The sequence below is a fragment of the Mchenga conophoros genome, linkage group LG6, assembly GCF_057382185.1.
Source record: "Mchenga conophoros isolate Kocher_MC1m ecotype Shallow Benthic linkage group LG6, M_conophoros_male_GT1.1, whole genome shotgun sequence".
Lineage (NCBI taxonomy): Eukaryota > Metazoa > Chordata > Actinopteri > Cichliformes > Cichlidae > Mchenga > Mchenga conophoros.
The window spans coordinates 13,836,613-13,850,432 of NC_140531.1; the positions used below are offsets into that span (position 1 = coordinate 13,836,613).

The 13,820-nt window shown below is 43.7% G+C and overlaps 1 pseudogene across 1 annotated transcript; it reads left to right on the forward strand.

Annotated features, from left to right (window-relative positions):
- Positions 1-1,332: 1,332 nt before the first annotated feature.
- LOC146572284 (actin, cytoplasmic 1-like) lies at positions 1,333-11,166 on the forward strand (annotated as a pseudogene). Its single transcript, XR_014892689.1, has 5 exons — positions 1,333-1,415; positions 10,025-10,271; positions 10,365-10,556; positions 10,653-10,834; positions 11,007-11,166. The product of XR_014892689.1 is annotated as an actin, cytoplasmic 1-like (transcript).
- The last annotated feature ends 2,654 nt before the right edge of the window (positions 11,167-13,820 follow it).

The following is a 13,820-nucleotide window of genomic DNA, read 5'->3' on the forward strand; positions in this document are numbered from 1 at the left end:
ACACATAAAAACTGTGTCACAGACCCAAAACCATGACATCTTAGTATTTTCATAAAGTGATCTTGCAGAACTAACCAGTTTTTGATTTAAGGGGCATCTATCCATCCTGCAGTCTGAGATGTTGTAAGCTGCTGTGCAGTGACTGCTGTGACAGGAGGTTAATCTGGTTTCTATCTTGCTTTTGACACTTAAACACTGAGACACTTGATTAGTAACAATCTTTTGGCGCTGCATGTCCCTACTTTCTTTTATAAATGTACCAATATAGCACGGACAGTCGTAACACCAGTATTAATGCAGAAAGAAAACTGCTTTTTTATACTTATTGTGTGCATATAAACTTTGTCTCATCAGCTCTAGGGAACTTTATTATCACGGTCTTATAGGCACCTGCTTGATAACAAAGACATAAAACGTCTCATGACCTTGCAGCTTACAGTAATTTGTTTGTCACTGTACACACAGTCAGGTTACAAGAAGGCTACAATCATATACCATTAGTATACAAAAGGTTAAGTGTGTTGAAATACAAGTTTTCCACTACAATGTTCATGTCTTCATGTGTAATAAATTGATAACAGGGGTAATAGCTTTATTTTGATACCAAACATAGGTATGTATGGGAAATTCCACAACTGTTAATCATATCTCATTCAGGCCTACAAGATTAATGAGTCCTTGAAAATCACATGCACCATAGGTTAGGTGAAGAGAGGTGATGGGAGATAAGAAATTTATAGTCTCATCACAATCATGCTGTAAACATTAGCCCAAACATTAGTCGGACCACATGCATCTCTGGCACAGAGTGCCATGTGGTCTGTGCCTCCAGTGCATGTGGCCCCAAGACCCAGTGTCCTGGTATCTGCAAATGAGCAACACGTAAATGCTCTGGTGAAATCACATTTATCCCATTAATTAAATTATATAAATTAATTATTCTGTTAGGTTTCCAGTGCACAAATATGGAAGGGTATGTTATATGAGTACGTTATATGAATAATGGACATAATCAGGATTTATTGGCCCCATTCACAATACTTATAATGCCTATCAAAGTTGTGCACACTGCGATAATTTGGACAGATGATAAAAATAGGATTTATTGAACACTGCCCGACCCCAGATAGTTAACACTGACAGTACATAGGTTAGTTTACTGGAACTTCTCCCCCCGTGTTGCCAAAGTGCAGAACCAGTGACTGTATATGCCATACCCAGTGGATGTGTCTGAGCCAATCAGAGTAACTCATGTGAAAAGTTCTGCTCTTATGGAGAGGGGCTGCAGCACGACCTCTGATAAAATCCTCCAATTTATTGGCCTTCATTTGCAGTCAAATTCAGATACTAAATCCCACTGGAGTGTATAGTGCTTACTGCCAGTCCTCCTACACTGAATACGCTCCCTCACACAGGTAAGACAAGTGCTAAATGCCAATGGAAGTTTTTCTCATGTATAAAATGTTTTCATTTGACATTTTAAGCTTTGTATTTTAAACACCAGGAAGTGGGTTTTTTTCACCATTTAAGTTAAAAGATCAGGTTTTCTATAAGTCCTCATTTTAGTTGAAATAACCACTTAAATTATACTTGTTATACATTGACAGCTTTCGTAGAAATGTGTTGGTAGCTATGCGTAGACCACCTCTTGCCTTCAGAACTGCCTTAATTCTTCCTACATGATTCAAGCTCCAGACTTTACCGGAGGCAGGATACACCCTAGAGAGGTCAGCTGTCTCTCACAGGGTTGGCAAAGAGAGACAGACAGACATCCACATCACATTCACATCTACAGCCAATTAAGAATAACCTAATGATGAAGCCTCATCTGTTATTGGACTGTGGGAGGAGGCCAGAGTACCCGCAGAGAACCCACGATTGCACAAGGAGAACTTTCAGTCTCCACAAAGAAAGGCCCAGGACCTTCTTACTGTGAAGCAACAGGTCATCATGATGCAAGTCTCCTATTCCAAAACATCTCAAAGGTGCAGTCTTGGATTCAGATCTGGAACTGTGAAGGTCATTTGAGTACCAGTAACAGTTTGAGATGTTTTGAGCTTCGTGACATGGTGAGGGATCCTGCTGGAAGCAGCCATAAGAAGATGAGTATACAGTGGCTATAAAGGGACACGGTTTAACAAAAACTCTCAAGCAGACTTTGGTGTTTAGATGATGCTCGGCTGATACCCAGTGTACCAAGAAAATATCCCCAGGACCATTACACCACTACCAGCCTGAACCACTGAAACAAGAAAGGTTGCATCTGTACTTTCATGCAAACACACCACTACCAGTGAAATGTCACACCAGAAATTGAGACTCATCAGATGAGACAATGAGACAATCTTTTTCCAATTTTATTTTGCAGTTTTAGAGACTTTTTTTGTTCTTAGCTGATAGGCGTGGCACCTGGCATGTTCTTCTGCTGCTCTAGCCCACCTGCTTCAAAGTCTTGCATGTTCAGAAATGCTCTTCTGCATTCTTTGGTTCTAAAAAGTGATTATTTTAGTTAATGTTGCCTTGCTGTCACATCAAAGCAGTCCAGCTATTCTCCTTTGACATCAACACATTGGTATGTGATGACTTTTTTAGAAAGACAAAAACAGAAACTTTTGACTAAGCAAATAAATCCCATTAAATCATACCATTTGTAATGCCTGTCTGAACTCTGAATAGACATGACTTTGACTTAAGAATTGTAAAAAAAAATATTGTTTTAATAGTTAAATAAATATCTACTAGATTACCAAAAACGATTTTCTAATAGCTGACAAAGACAAGTGATGAAATATTTTATCTTTTAGAAAAAGAAGCAAAAGAATATAATGAAAACACCTCCATACACACACTGTAAACCCAAGGATGTCAGCAGAACAAAAATTAAGGCAAATTTATTTTTATTTTTTTTAAGTTAATGACATTTATGTACTTGTACATTTTAACAACAATAAAACTAACATGTTTAAAAGTTAAATTAAAAAATATTCAGTAACGGATACTTAAAGCTTTCCATCATATAGACATAACATAACTAAGGAACAAGCACAGTGGAGTCATTGAGCCAAACTCAATATTTATTCCTTACTTTTGTCATTATTTTAAATTAGACAAGAGTCGAACATCTGGAATTCAAAAAGTCAAAATCATACTAACCAACTGCTTCAGTTGCAGATTCAATTGAAAATTTGAGTATATTGTATACAGGGTGGGCCATTTATATGGATACACCGTAATAAAATGGGAATGGTTGGTGATATTAAAGTCCTGTTTGTGGCACATTAGTATATGTGATCGTGGCTCAAGAGTTGGGTGCTCGTCTTGTAATCGGAAGGTTGCCGGTTCGAGCCCCGGCTCGGACAGTCTCGGTCGTTGTGTCCTTGGGCAAGACACCTACCCCCTACTGGTGTTGGCCAGAGGGGCCGATGGCGCAATATGGCAGCCTCGCCTCTGTCAGTCTGCCTCAGAGCAGCTGTGGCTACAACTGTAGCTTGCCTCCACCAGTGTATGAATGTGAGAGTGAATGAATAGTGTAAAGTGCTTTGAACGCTATAGAAATGCAATCCATTATTATATGTGACGGGGGAAACTCCTCAAGATGGGTGGTGACCATGGTGGCCATTTAGAAGTCGGCCATCTTGGAAACAACTTTTGTTTTTTCAATAGGAATAGGGCCATGTGACACATCAAACTTATTGGTAATGTCACAAGAAAAACAATGGTGTGCTTGGTTTCAACGTAACTTTATTCTTTCATGAGTTATTTACAAGTTTCTGACCACTTATAAAATGTGTTCAATGTGCTGCCCATTGTGTTGGATTGTCAATGCAATCCTCTTCTCCCACTCTTGACACACTGATAGCAACACCGCAGGAGAAATGCCAGCACAGGCATCCAGTATCTGTAGTTTCAGGTGCTGCACATCTCGTATCTTCACACCATAGACAATTGCCTTCAGGTGACCCCAAAGATAAAAGTCTAAGGGGGTCAGATCGGGAGACCTTGGGGGCCATTCAACTGGCCCACGACGACCAATCCACTTTCCAGGAAACTGTTCATCTAGGAATGCTCGGACCTGGCACCCATAATGTGGTGGTGCACCATCTTGCTGGAAAAACTCAGGGAACGTGCCAGCTTCAGTGCATAAAGAGGGAAACACATCATCATGTAGCAATTTCAAATATCCAGTGGCCTTGAGGTTTCCATTGATGAAGAATGGACCCACTATCGTTGTACCCCATATACCACACCAAACCATCACTTTTGTTGTTCCAACAGTCTTGGAGGGATCCATCCAATGTGGGTTAGTGTCAGACCAATAGCGGTGGTTTTGTTTGTTAACTTCACCATTCACATAAAAGTTTGCCTCATCACTGAACAAAATCTTCTGCGTGAACTGAGGGTCCTGTTCCAATTTTTGTTTTGCCCATTCTGCAAATTCTGTGCGCTGATCTGGGTCATCCTCGTTGAGATGCTGCAGTAGCTGGAGTTTGTAAGGGTGCCATTTGTGAGTAGCTAATATCTGCCGAAGGGATGTTCGACTAATGCCACTCTCCAGTGACATGAGGCGAGTGCTACACTGTGGGCTCTTGCTGAATGAAGCTAGGACAGCCACTGATGTTTCTTCATTAGTGACAGTTTTCTTGCATCCACATTTTGGCAAATCCAACACTGAACCAGTTTCACGAAACTTAGCAAGCAGTTTGCTAACTATAGCATGGGAGATGGGTGGTCTTCTAAATGGCCACCATGGTCACCACCCATCTTGAGGGTTTTGCCCCCTCACATATACTAATGTGCCACAAACAGGACTTTAATATCGCCAACTATTCCCATTTTATTATGGTGTATCCATATAAATGGCCCACCCTGTATATATATATATATATATATATATATATGTATATATATATATATATATATAAACACCCAGCACGCCCCTGCGGGCGGTTTATCCTTCAAGCTCGGGTCCTCTACCAGAGGCCTGGGAGCTTGAGGGTCCTGCGCAGTATCTTAGCTGTTCCCAGGACTGCGCTCTTCTGGACAGAGATTTCCGATGTTGTTCCCGGGATCTGCTGGAGCCACTCGCCTAGCTTGGGAGTCACCGCACCTAGTGCTCCGATTACCACGGGGACCACCGTTACCTTCACCCTCCACATCCTCTCGAGCTCTTCTCTGAGCCCTTGGTATTTCTCCAGCTTCTCGTGTTCCTTCTTCCTGATATTGCTGTCATTCGGAACCGCTACATCGATCACTACGGCCGCCTTCTTCTGTTTGTCTACCACCACTATGTCCGGTTGGTTAGCCACCACCATTTTGTCCGTCTGTATCTGGAAGTCCCACAGGATCTTAGCTCGGTCATTCTCCACCACCCTTGGGGGCATCTCCCATTTTGACCTCGGGACTTCCAGGTTATACTCGGCACAGATGTTCCTGTACACTATGCCGGCCACTTGGTTATGGCGTTCCATGTATGCCTTGCCTGCTAGCATCTTGCACCCTGCTGTTATGTGCTGGATTGTCTCTGGGGCATCTTTACACAGCCTGCACCTGGGGTCTTGCCTGGTGTGATAGACCCCAGCCTCTATGGATCTTGTGCTCAGAGCTTGTTCTTGTGCTGCCATGATTAGTGCCTCTGTGCTGTCTTTCAGTCCAGCTTTGTCCAGCCACTGGTAGGATTTCTGGATATCAGCCACCTCCTCTATCTGCCGGTGGTACATACCGTGCAGGGGCCTGTCCTTCCATGATGGTTCCTCGTCTCCCTCCTCTTTCTTGGGTTTCTGCTGCCTGAGGTATTCACTGAGCACTCGGTCAGTTGGGGCCATCTTCCCAATGTATTCTTGGATGTTCCTTGTCTCATCCTGGACTGTGGTGCTGACACTCACCAGTCCCCGGCCCCCTTCCTTCCGCTTATCGTACAGCCTCAGGGTGCTGGACTTGGGGTGAAACCCTCCATGCATGGTAAGGAGCTTTCTTGTCTTTATGTCAGTGGTTTCTATCTCCTCCTTTGGCCAGCTTATTACCCCAGCAGGGTATCTGATCACGGGCAGGGCATACCTGTTGATGGCCCGGATCTTGTTCTTACCATTCAGCTGACTCCTCAGGACTTGCCTGACCCTCTGCAGGTACTTGGTGGTTGCAGCCTTTCTAGCGGCCTCTTCATGGTTCCCATTCGCCTGCGGGATCCCCAGGTACTTGTAACTGTCCTCTATGTCTGCAATGTTGCCTTCTGGTAGTTCAATCCCCTCAGTTCTGACTACCTTCCCTCTCTTTGTTACCATCCGACTACACTTCTCCAGTCCGAACGACATTCCAATGTCATTGCTGTATAGCCTGGTAGTGTGGATCAGTGAATCGATGTCTCGTTCACTCTTGGCATACAGCTTGATGTCATCCATGTACAGGAGGTGGCTGACAACTGCTCCGTTCCGTAGTCGGTATCCGTAGCCAGTCTTGTTAATGATCTCACTGAGGGGGTTCAGGCCTATGCAGAACAGCAGTGGGGACAGAGCATCTCCTTGGTAGATCCCGCACTTGATGGTAACTTGTGCTATGGGCTTAGAGTTGGCCTCTAGTGTTGTACGCCACATCCCCATTGTTATGATGTTAATGCAGCACTACGGGCAATACCTACAACCACGATTACCGACACTAACAAGCTGATCTACAATACGGCAGCAGTGATCAGTGAGATGCTTGGCTACAAGTTGAACAGCGACAAGGGGCAGTACCCTCCATGGAGAAGGAGGCTAGAGGGCAAGATCAAAGTAGCACGGAGGGAGGTTAGCCAACTAACGGAGTTGCAGAAAGGTGCAACAAATTAGGTGCCTAAGAAATACAGCAAGCTGTCCATACCTGAGGCCTTGGAAACTGCCAAGCAAAGACTCACAGCCTTGGCCAGCCGCCTGAGGAGGTACACCAGAGAGATAGAAGGCAGGAGAATAAACCAGCTGTTCTCCACAGAACCAGCAAAGGTGTACTCTCAGTGGCAAGGGAACAATAAGAGAACAGCACCACCAAGGCTGGAGACGGAGCAATACTGGAAGAGCATATGGGAGAAGGATGCAACCCATAACGGCAATGCTCAGTGGCTAGAGGATCTGAGGGCTGACCACAGCGACCTCCCTGAACAGGGTCCAGTAACCATCACAGTGGCAGATATCCAAGAAAGGGTCTCCAGTATGAAGAGTTGGACAGCACCAGGGCCCGACATGGTTCACGCCTACTGGCTGAAGAAGCTGACTGCACTCCACGAGCGTCTGGCAGCACAAATGAACCAGCTGCTAGTTAACGAGAGACACCCGGAATGGCTAACCGAAGGCCGGACAGTCCTGGACCCCAAGAAGGGACCGGTCCCCTCCAACTACCGACCAATAACCTGCCTCAGTACTACATGGAAGCTCCTGTCAGGCATCATATCGGCTAAGATGAACAGGCACATGGGTCAATACATGAGCGGGACACAGAAAGGAATTGGCAAGAATACCAGAGGCGCAAAACACCAGCTACTGGTAGACAGAACAATCAGCCGAGACTGCAAGACCAGACTGACCAACCTGTGCACTGCCTGGATTGATTACAAGAAGGCCTATGACTCAATGCCCCACAGCTGGATACTGGAATGCCTAGAATTGTACAAGATCAATGGGACCCTAAGAGCCTTCATCAGGAACTCAATGGGGATGTGGCGTACAACACTAGAGGCCAACTCTAAGCCCATAGCACAAGTCACCATCAAGTGCGGGATCTACCAAGGAGATGCTCTGTCCCCACTGCTGTTCTGCATAGGCCTGAACCCCCTCAGTGAGATCATTAACAAGACTGGCTACGGATACCGACTACGGAACGGAGCAGTTGTCAGCCACCTCCTGTACATGGATGACATCAAGCTGTATGCCAAGAGTGAACGAGACATCGATTCACTGATCCACAGTACCAGGCTATACAGCAATGACATTGGAATGTCGTTCGGACTGGAGAAGTGTAGTCGGATGGTAACAAAAAGAGGGAAGGTAGTCAGAACTGAGGGGATTGAACTACCAGAAGGCAACATTGCAGACATAGAGGACAGTTACAAGTACTTGGGGATCCCGCAGGCGAATGGGAACCATGAAGAGGCCGCTAGAAAAGCTGCAACCACCAAGTACCTGCAGAGGGTCAGGCAAGTCCTGAGGAGTCAGCTGAATGGTAAGAACAAGATCCGGGCCATCAACACGTACGCCCTGCCCATGATCAGGTACCCTGCTGGGGTAATAGGCTGGCCAAAGGAGGAGATAGAAGCCACTGACATAAAGACAAGAAAGCTCCTTACCATGCATGGAGGGTTTCACCCCAAATCCAGCACCCTGAGGCTGTACGCTAAGCGGAAAGAAGGGGGCCGGGGACTGGTGAGTGTCAGCACCACAGTCCAAGATGAGACAAGGAACATCCAAGAATACATTGGGAAGATGGCCCCAACTGACCGAGTGCTCAGTGAATACCTCAGGCAGCAGAAACCCAAGAAAGAGGAGGGAGACGAGGAACCATCATGGAAGGACAGGCCCCTGCACGGTATGTACCACCGGCAGATAGAGAAGGTGGCTGATATCCAGAAATCCTACCAGTGGCTGGACAAAGCTGGACTGAAAGACAGCACAGAGGCACTAATCATGGCAGCACAAGAACAAGCTCTGAGCACAAGATCCATAGAGGCTGGGGTCTATCACACCAGGCAAGACCCCAGGTGCAGGCTGTGTAAAGATGCCCCAGAGACAATCCAGCACATAACAGCAGGGTGCAAGATGCTAGCAGGCAAGGCATACATGGAACGCCATAACCAAGTGGCCGGCATAGTGTACAGGAACATCTGTGCCGAGTATAACCTGGAAGTCCCGAGGTCAAAATGGGAGATGCCCCCAAGGGTGGTGGAGAATGACCGAGCTAAGATCCTGTGGGACTTCCAGATACAGACGGACAAAATGGTGGTGGCTAACCAACCGGACATAGTGGTGGTAGACAAACAGAAGAAGACGGCCGTAGTGATCGATGTAGCGGTTCCGAATGACAGCAATATCAGAAAGAAGGAACACGAGAAGCTGGAGAAATACCAAGGGCTCAGAGAAGAGCTCGAGAGGATGTGGAGGGTGAAGGTAACGGTGGTCCCCGTGGTAATCGGAGCACTAGGTGCGGTGACTCCCAAGCTAGGCGAGTGGCTCCAGCAGATCCCCGGAACAACATCGGAGATCTCTGTCCAGAAGAGCGCAGTCCTGGGAACAGCTAAGATACTGCGCAGGACCCTCAAGCTCCCAGGCCTCTGGTAGAGGACCCGAGCTTGAAGGATAAACCGCCCGCAGGGGCGTGCTGGGTGTTTTTTATATATATATATATATATATATATATATATATATATATATATATATATATATATATATATATATTAAACTTATTAGATATGTGAAGCTAAAATTTCAGAACAATTATTATGAATTATTATATGTTGCACACTTGGGTTAAAAGGAATTGAAACCAGTGTAGCTTTGTGAGTCCGCCTTTATCTTCTGTACATATATAGACATGGTTCATGGTTACACGTTTGCACATAGTCTCACACAGCTCTTGTTGGGCACACTGCATTATGGTGAGTGGCCTGGCATATTTACGCCTGCTAGAGGTGCTCATTTCAGGAGATACTGCCTCTTGTGGTGTAACGGAGGAATAACTACCCTTCCAGCACTATGTCTCATTAGAGACTGGGGCACACATTATTTTACAACAAATAAAGAAAATAACATATTTGAACAATCGGAACATTTTAACCAAACATTGTAAATAAAAGATTTTGGGGAAGGGGGGTCTTTTTTTTGTCAGTAATGCCTTTCTTACCCTTACATATAAACGTTAACATTTTCCACCATACAATATATGCAAATTGGAGATAGTTGAGGACAATAATTGTTTGGTTGGAGACAGAATGACCAATATGAGTTTATTTCAGAGTACTTTGGCTTTTAGTTTCACTGATCATCTCTTTTCTCCTGCTCTCCTGCAGGCCATGTTTGAGACCTTCAACACTCCTGCCATGTATGTGGCCATCCAGGCAGTGCTGTCCCTGTATGCCTCTGGTCGTACCACTGGTATTGTCATGGACTCCGGTGACGGTGTGACCCACACTGTGCCCATCTATGAAGGCTACGCTCTGCCCCATGCCATCCTCAGATTGGACCTGGCTGGCAGGGACCTCACAGACTACCTCATGAAAATCCTCACTGAGAGGGGCCACAACTTTACCACCACAGGTGAGCACATGGACACAGTCAAGAGAAGATGTGTAAAACTAGGAAAAAATTTAAAACTCACAATAAAAAGTTGGGGGTTTTCTTGTCTCACAGCTGAGCGTGAGATTGTGCGTGACATTAAGGAGAATCTGTGCTATGTTGCCCTGGACTTTGAGAGAGAGATTGAAAGAGCTGCCTGCTCTTCGTCATTGGATAAGAAGTATGAGCTGCCTGATGGACAGGTCATCACTATTGGGAATGAGAGGTTCCGTTGCCCAGAGGCTCTCTTCCAGCCCTCATTCCTTGGTAAGCAGCGTCAGTTTTAAGACAGATTTCTGTGATTTGTAAAAAGTAGTCCTTAGCAAGGCTAACCTTAACCCCTAATTTTCCAACTCTCCACAGGTATGGAGTCTTGTGGTATCCATGAAACTACCTTTAACAGCATCATGAAGTGTGACGTTGACATCCGTAAGGACCTGTACGCCAACACTGTGCTGTCTGGAGGTACCACCATGTACCCTGGCATTGCTGACCGCATGCAGAAGGAGATCACTTCACTGGCACCCAAAAACCTAAAAATCAAGGTAAAGTTATTGCTTCTTATGTACTCTTTCATACTCACTCTTTTTTTAAAGGTCCTTCACTTTCACACGAACAAGGTATTTAACACTGTGCTGAATTTGTATGTCTGGCAGAATGTAAGTGCACTTCCTAAAAGTCTTCATTGCTGAACCCTCTTCATCTCTGCCCTTGCAGATTATTGCTCCCCCAGAGAGGAAGTACTCTGTATGGATTGGAGGCTCCATCCTGGCTTCTCTGTCCACCTTCCAGGACATGTGGATCAGCAAGCAGGGAGTACGATGAGTCTGGCGCCAGCATCGTCCACAGAAAGTGCTTCTAGATAGACTGCCCTCAACCTACCAAAGCACACACTGCTACAAACCCCATAGTGACTGGCTCTGCATGCATGTCTACATCACCAGAATGATGTATGCCGAGCCTACACCTCTTCCATTTTTAATTCATCACTCTGGGTATGGTACCATGCACCCTGATGGGGAGAAATTCTTCCACCTGAATTTATTTCCAAAATTAAGCCCATTGATATTGGAAAAGTTTGTATGATAACACTCAGTACATTAATAAATTCATAAATCAAGCAAAATTCTATTACTTTTTTGTTCTGCCTAATTTGCACAACTTCTGTTTTTTGCTTCACTATTACTTTATTATTACACATATGCTTTCACACTAATGCTCTTATTAACTATAAGTGTTCTTCCCAGTGAAATCTGGAAAATCTACATCTTACAGATTGAGCAATTTTATAATATAGTGAAATGCAGAGATTGGGTTAAGCTTCGTGAAGATGTATTTGACAAATTTTGGGGTGTAAAACACAACACTGAACACTGATTGAAAGTAGAGAGGCATTTCCTCTGAGTACTTTGCTAGTTTTATTCATAGCCATCTGCTACAATGAATGGAGGGAAAGACTTTATCTTATTTTTCTGCAAATATTGATTTATAAAGATGAATTAATAGCACAATGTTAAGGTAAAAGCCGTGCTCTAATGACTTAATTTTGTTTTCTGTATTAGTATTTTTTTATCAGCAGACTTTTCTTTTTCTTAGAGATGCACTGTATTTAGGTGATTAATGAGGGTTTCTTTTATTTTAATGCAAATAATTAATGCAAATATTTGTAAATGACGATCATTTTGTCTTTTTTCGGTGTCTGTTTACATTTCTGTAATAAAAACATCTTTGTCAATAAAATCAGTGAATAACTGTGGTAAATAATCGTGAGCTCAGTGTTGGACAAAATATTCACGATTGCCATTTTGGTAATCAAGTGCAAGCATCAGAGGTGCTCAGCATGTAGAAATATAGGTGACCAGCTAAATAAAGCTCGCTTTTCGTTCAAACACAACTCTACTCTCCGCATCTGCATCTGAGTTGTGAAATCAACACAATTGGAGCACCCCGCCGTGACACTACAGATAAATGTATAATTGCTATTTTGAGTGGCTGTAGCTCAGGTGGTAGAGCAGGTCACCTACTAACCAGAAGATTGGTGATTCTATATCTGTCTTTAAAAAAATTTAATGTCTCCCTTAAGCATTTATACTAATTAAGCTATGCAGAATACAGATACACCATTTATCTATTCTTTTTATACTGCTCATCTGGAGCTGGGCTTCAGCAGCCTAAGAAGAGATATTCATGCCTCCTACCTCTCAGCCACCTCCTCCTGCTGATCACTGAGACATTCCCAAGCAGATCTGTAACCTCTCCAGTCCCGGGTCTACTCTGGGGCCACGTCCCAGCCTCACACCGGGTTGTTTTTTTTCAGGTAATGTTTTTTGTTTGTATCAAATGTTCCAAAAGGCATCGTCAGCATTGGGATTATTAGCAGAAATTAGACGTGGCATGCTCTAATTGGCTCAAGCTTCTTGTGTCAGACAGTCTCCAGTCTTCAGATAGATTAGTTGTAAAGAAGAAAAGATAAATAAGCCATGGTATAGATGTTTTAAAGGCAGAAACTATCCATACAGGCCAAAAACTTTTTTGTGCCATGTAAATGTATGTGAAAGCATATAAATATGCTTTAAAATACTGTTGAGTTGGACAGTTTCACCTGTTTGTCTGTGGGGATTGTCTGCCCTCAGGTGGCCACTATGGGAATTGAAGGAAGCCGTTTGGGCCAGATTGAAGTCTTTGTTTGGATCATGGAGACAGGTAACTCATTTGCCACTATTTGATGTTTTAACAACAGAAATGTTACCCTTATAATTATTGTTGAAATGAACTATGCAGTTGTCTGAGTGATGTAACAAGTGCAGTAGGCAGTGTACTGTATGTGTGTGTGGTTTTTCTCTTTTAAACAGATGCTCTGATAAACCTCACTTGTTGTCACTTTTTACTAGAAGAGCATGTTAAAGACTTCAGCTCAATCAGTTAAACATATGGTGTTGTTAAAGCTTATAAAGTTACCAAGAAGTCCCTTGAAATCTTTGCAAAATAAAACACTTGGCTATAGAAGGACTGAGGATCATAGAAGAGGGGGACATATTTTTTGGCTGTCACAGCCTGATAAAATGTGTAACACTGAAGTAAGACAGAGAGTGGTTACAAAGAGGAGATGGATTTTGGTACACTATAGGTCCAACCACAAACCTCCAGAAGATAACGAAGGTGAGCAAAACAGTTACGTAACGAAAACAGTTATATAACTAAAACGTATTTTTCTCTATAGTGTTATAATTTTGTTTACCAATTTCCATTTTATTAAAGGAAGATCGGAATTATTTATCTAGCAGACAATCATTTGCATTAGTAACTTGAACTACATAAATAAAAGATATTTTACTGATTTTGCTTGAAATTGATATTAAAATGTATTCACTTTACTTTCAAAACGATACAATAGCGGGGTTTTCCAACATTCTAGGTTTATGCCACGAACATAGATCAGTAATGAGCAGCACACCGACGAATGAAAAGAAACTATCTGCTTTGGTGTCGCGCGGTCCTTTGCAGAACACAACAAAGTTGCGGTTCCTCGTG